This window comes from Schistocerca serialis, chromosome 4 (genome assembly GCF_023864345.2).
Source record: "Schistocerca serialis cubense isolate TAMUIC-IGC-003099 chromosome 4, iqSchSeri2.2, whole genome shotgun sequence".
In the NCBI taxonomy this organism is placed as follows: Eukaryota; Metazoa; Arthropoda; class Insecta; order Orthoptera; family Acrididae; genus Schistocerca; species Schistocerca serialis.
In genome coordinates this window covers 265,258,632-265,264,631 of record NC_064641.1, presented here as the reverse complement: position 1 = coordinate 265,264,631, position 6,000 = coordinate 265,258,632, and the positions used below count along the sequence as shown (strand labels likewise).

Sequence of the window (6,000 nt, the reverse complement as noted above, 5' to 3'; positions counted from 1 at the left end):
ACCACACTAGCGAGCCACGTTGTAGGATCTCGACCGCTGCCGCATTCTCCCCCATCGCTCTCTACTAGGGCGGTTCGTCGGAAAACGAATGAGGCCTGAGACGATTACGCCGAGAGCTTTTGACTGTTCACAACTGTGAAGGTGGACTAGAGTGGCACGTCATTGAGCAACAATGGGAAGGAGGCGACACGAACACCAAAAAATGCTTTCCGGGTCCCCGATCTCTCTACCTCTGACACACACACACACATAGCTGTAGACCAGATTAGCTGCAGGTTTCGAAAGGCAGCTGCCGGTATCGGCGGCGTGTCCGGAGGGCGGCAGTTGCATCAGGCGGCGACTGTCCCCGGCCCGGCCGGCGTGGCGAGGAGACGCGAAAGTCTTTGTGCGGCGCGCGGCAGCTCGCGCCAGTCCCGCTCCAGACACCGCCACAGCCAGTCGCAGCAGCAGCAGCAGCAGCAGCAGCAGGTAGGGGAGCAACGAGTCGGACCCGCTGTAGCGTCCGCCTCCATCACGAGCATCTGCACCTATACTGCTCTGCAGTACTAAGTAGCAGTTAACACAAGTAACATAGTAATATGCAAACACGGACCAAATGGAAGAGTTCCAAGATAATATTATTGTCACAAGTAACATCTACACCTACACTTGTTCGAATGGCAACATTCTGCCGCACTGGCTATCGTAACTTGGATACAGTATCCTCTTATTGTATCTTTTTCACTCCTGCGTCGTTTCGAAGTGGCAGTTGTATGATACCGCCCTTCAAACAAAAAAATATGGGTTACTGTAGGTAGAACTTACGGTTGTTTCATTTTATCCATTAGAAATACTGGAGAGAGCCTGTGACTGTAAAAAGAGTGATTTCCTTTCTTCTTCTGTTTTTTACAGAATCATTACACTACTTCAGTCAATCATTTTCTGGTCATCTTTCCGAAATTTCCAGTGTTTCTGTCGTTGCTCATCTGTAAATACTTTTCTTATTGTTTGTCGTTTCTCAGTTTTACGTTTAAATCTTATTTGTGTGGTTTTCAGTTTTTTTTTTTTAATTTGCTGTATTGTTTCGCAAATTGTCCAGGATTCATTGCAGCTTTTTCATACCCTCCCTGATCTCCTTTATCGATCCTACTTGTTGCTTCTTGTTCCCAAGTTTTTCTATAATTCTCTTGGTAAATTGCTTTCTGGTGCACTCATAAAATGCGCAAAGTGACCAAACAAACAAAAAATAGGAAAAAAAGAGATCCTTCTTTCCATATAATATCTGTAGCTGGTTCCAGTTTGCTGTACACCACTCCATCTGGCACTAGCACCAACCGCCATTGTTCATATTTTTGGTATCTTTTATTTATGCTTGTTCTAATCTTCTCTCTACTTTTAGGATTTTGTCGATTTCATTTTTCTGGGTGACTCTAGAGTTTCTCTTCCGTATCTCGCCTCTGGTCGAATCACCACCTTCCAACGTTTTGAAGTTGACTGACGGACATTTTTTATTTAGGTAACCCATTTTAATTTTTGAGCTTTTATCGTTTTGTCAGACCTTTGTTGCTGTACAGTTTTCTCGTCCGAGTTGTACGTTACGATTCCTCCTAGCTATTTAAATTGTTTCAATACTTTTGCTTTTCTGTTCTTCACTGTTACGTCAATAACTAGCCTACTAGTGAATCTGTTACCATTACTTCATTCTTTTCGACTGATATACGGGGTCCTATTTTTGTACTATATTTTATAGGGTTGTTCTTTGATTTCTGGCTTCTTGAACGTTATTACCTGGAACGCTACGTCACCTGCGAATCCCAAGCAATTTAAGTTTATTTGATCTTTCTTGTTTCCAGTTCTGTTTTCAGGATTTTCCTTGTACCATTCCCTCATCACGTACACCAGAGCCCAATTGAAAAATAATGGAGATAAACCATATTCCCGTCTTAATCCTGTTTTAATTGTAAATGGCTCAGACATTTATACTCTGAACTTTACTTCAGATTTGGTGTTTGTTAGCGTTAAGTTGATTATTAACTTGGGATGGAGATAAAAATTTCTTAGTATCTTCAACATTCAATAAGATCTGTAAATAAGATCGTGGGCTGTTCATAAAATATCGTTTTATGCTACCAGTCACGATTTTCTTTTTACTTGTATTTCGCACAACTGTTTTCGGGAATTGATTTCTATTTTCAAGTGCGTTTTTCGTGTGCTATGGCATTTATTCCTAATGTTACCGATATGTGAAGTGTTGCAGTGTTCTGTTGTCTTAGATCTTCATGTAGCCCAATTGAGCATGGACTCACTCGTATTAAACACCTCACGTAATTTTCTGTGCGCAACACACAATGAAAGTATCAAACATCACGGTTTCATCCAATATCAACAGTCTTCAGATCTAGAAACATGTCGCTGCAACTGCTGACTGATCGATTTAATTGACGGTGTGCAACCGTTGCTGTGACTTGTCTTTTGGTCTGAACATGACCTATACAGCTTGCAACCGGTTATCGAGGTATAACAAAATCTGTGATCTAGACTGTGTTATTCGGACAAGTACGCCGTGATACTTGCGAGTGATAAGTCACGTTCAAGAAACACCTGCTGTCATTTTATTTTGTAGTCCGGCAGCACGACTGCAGTTGAGCAGTGCAGTCTAACATCATTTATTTATTTTCATTTTTATTTTAACTTTTTCTGTCTATCAGACAAAAATTCACAACGATTAAACTTAGTTACAAAATAATGCTGTAGGATAAACCAATAAATTAAAATTTTAATTAACTGCTTCAACCTACATCATTATTAGTATGTCTCAGGAGTGTCAACTGTATATGATTAATAGTTACAAAGTATTCAGTTTTGATCCAGATACTCTAGTGATAAAACCTGTCGTCAAGAATATGGTCATAGACTACGTTTAGCACTCCACAGCTTTTGTCTGGTCTTACGTCTGGCTCTGAATTTTGGCATTAGAGTGTTCTTTTCTTGGTCGTTGCCCGATACTACACGCTTCATATGCGAGTCTATGAACTGCAGCGGATTATCAAATAATTTAGAACGTGAAGTATTCATGGAACATTTATGAATTAAGGATTGAAGTAGCAATAAAGTCTGTGGAATAGGGGTGCGGTGTTGAGATTATTTCAATAACATGAAAACATTATCTGTCAGTGAAGTACGGAAGTTGCTGTCATCCTTGACCGTATCTAAGGCAGATGCAGTCCACCATGGCAAACTGCAATCAAGACTTACGAACATGTGTCTCTGGTCTCCAGGACCGTATGAAGGCGATATCGAATTTAGCCTGTGAGACCCCCTAAGAAAGGGAGTTGCTATGTTTGTAAGAAATAATATCGATCTAGAGCGTATTTTAACAGAATGCCAAAAAGCGAATGCCTTATCTAAAGAAGCTAAACAGAACACACCAGCCGGCCGAAGTGGCCGTGCGGTTAAAGGCGCTGCAGTCTGGAACCGCAAGACCGCTACGGTCGCAGGTTCGAATCCTGCCTCGGGCATGGATGTTTGTGATGTCCTTAGGTTAGTTAGGTTTAACTAGTTCTAAGTTCTAGGGGACTAATGACCTCAGCAGTTGAGTCCCATAGTGCTCAGAGCCATTTTTTAGAACACAGCACGCGTGTCCGTTCTGCTTGCTCTAGCATCGGCCTTTTTCCTTTTCCTGTAGGTAGTTCACTCAGATGTTAAATGGACCGGATGTTCGCTGGCGGCCGAAAATGTACGGTCGGTAAACCTTAAAGTGCCCGCTTCACGGAAAGTGACTCATCGAACGGTAGGCACCAGCAACACTGCCGCTGTGCGAAATTAGAAAGTTCGTGCAGTGTGGATTTCCACCAAGTGCCTGAAATGCAGTAAATGTGCTGTCAGATGTAGGACAAGGTCAACGGATACGCCGCGTCATAAAGTTCTGCCGGACGTGCTTCACTATGGGAAAACACTGTAGGAAGAAGACGTAGCTGGCAGAGGTGAGAAGCCGTGGGTGTATGAGCGTAACAAGGATGTAGCAGGATGGGGTCTAGGGTACGTAGCGGAATCGGCCAATACACGCGACTGCAGTGTCCTCTATCATTCGTGGTGATAGAAGATATGTTCGTCACCAACATTTTTTTGTAAAAAAAAAAAAAATGGTGCAAATGGCTCTGAGCACTATGGGACTTAACATCTGAGGTCATCAGTCCCCTAGAACTTAGAACTACTTAAACCTAACTAACCTAAGGACATCACACACAACCATGCCCGAGGCAGGATTCGAAACTGCGACCGTAGCGGTCGTGCGGTTCCAGACTGTCGCGCCTAGAACCACTCGGCCACTCCATGGTACTAGAGGGAACTGTAGAGGGTAAAAACTATAGAGAAAAAGAGAGATCGGAATATATATATTAAATGAGGACGTTGGGTATTTCTATGAGATGAAGGTTGGTTCAGGGGAGGAGTGGTATGTCAAAGAAGTCCAAAAACTGATAAGAAGAAGAAGCAGTTGAAGAAGAAGAAAAGTCTCTATCAGGAAACGACACTCTTAAGTTGTATGAACGAGAATTTTGCCTTCTTCGTGCACAAACAATGCTTCAGTCTTCCGATGGATTTATGCTGTCGTTCCACCTCACATTGAGTCCTTTCGCCTATTTATGGGCGTTACGTTACTTCCAGTTATGGTGAGAGTTAACTGCCAGTCCCTCTACGCGACGACGTTCGTCTGCAATTCCTCCTGCATTTAACAAGTTTTTTAACGACGTAACATTCGTGTGGATAACGGCATCGTCTGTGAACAGCTGGGAGAGTTGTGAACGTTATCTGCCGTGTTGCTGGTATACATCGTAAGCCGTAACGATTTTATCACGTTTCCTACACGGAAAGCTTCTTTCGTACCTGGCGATGTCTCCACATTTCGACCGAAGCACTGTATTATGTTTTGTAGAATGTTCTCTACTCGCGATGCGTAACTGCATCTAAGCCTTTCCAGAAGTGAAGAAACGCATCTATACCGTTCTAATTAGCGAGGACACACAAAGCAAGCCGTGTTAATTGCATGTTCCATAGGTCATTTGAACTGTTCTTTTATCGATTTGATGAGGAACGATTTTGTTTACGGAATATGTGTACGTAACTAGTGTTAACATTGATGAACGCCTTATTTTAGTACTACCCGTGCAACTACACTGAAAAACAAGTATTTCTTCCTTTTGTATGCTGGCTGCAAGTTTTGTTAGTAGAAATTCGTCAATGGAATAGCTGTCCAGGAGAAATGACTAAGTTAGAATTGAAAGTTACTTTTTTACCTGTCAGAAATTTTGAGTTATTGGACACATGACCAAAATTTTCGTTACTGCTCACTGAACGCCTTTCTGAGCCATCGACAACGTTAAGAAATGGTAATAAAGATCATTTCTCCTTCCAGTGTTCTAAGTATGGATATAATTGTTTTTCTCAAATTGTGATGGAACATTTATGACGAATTTCCTTAGGGAATATATTTAATGTGACGGCGTGCCTATCTCCTTGAAGAGATAACTACATGACGTCTGTGGGTGAACATCAAATATCATTTTTACTAGTCGCTTTTGTGCAATTGATGTTTTCTTTCTAAATGATGAGTTAACTTGGGAAATTATTCCATGAAACATTGAGAGGAAATATGCAAAACCTATATGGAGATTGAGTCTTGTCTCCGTGATAGCAGGTTTGCGAAGAGCAATAACGGTTGAACTTAATTGTTTGAGTAGATCATCAATATGTCTCATTCCAGTTCAAGTTTTCATCAACATGTACACCAAAAAAATTCGAGCGTTCCTCTGTTTGCTGACCCCTGCTCGTGTGTTACATCAATTGTTGGTATGGCTATTTCTTGTAAGGAATTGAATATAGTGTGCTTTTTAAAAATTTTGTGTGGATCATTTTCTGAGAGCCGTTGTATAATTGTTTGGAAAGTATCATCTAACATCTTTTTCTTGCTTTCTCTCTAATGGATTTTGTTATGAAATTAGCATCATCTGCAAAATGTACCAA

At 41.4% G+C, this 6,000-nt stretch overlaps 1 protein-coding gene across 1 annotated transcript in view; it reads left to right on the top strand.

Annotated features, from left to right (window-relative positions):
* Nucleotides 1-368: 368 nt before the first annotated feature.
* The window catches only part of LOC126473774 (uncharacterized), a 91,306-nt gene continuing 85,674 nt past the window's right edge, over nucleotides 369-6,000 (top strand). Inside the window, exon 1 of the mRNA XM_050101039.1 lies at nucleotides 369-468. The gene's annotated coding sequence lies outside the window, so the exon portion shown is untranslated. The remainder of the gene's footprint in view (nucleotides 469-6,000) is intronic.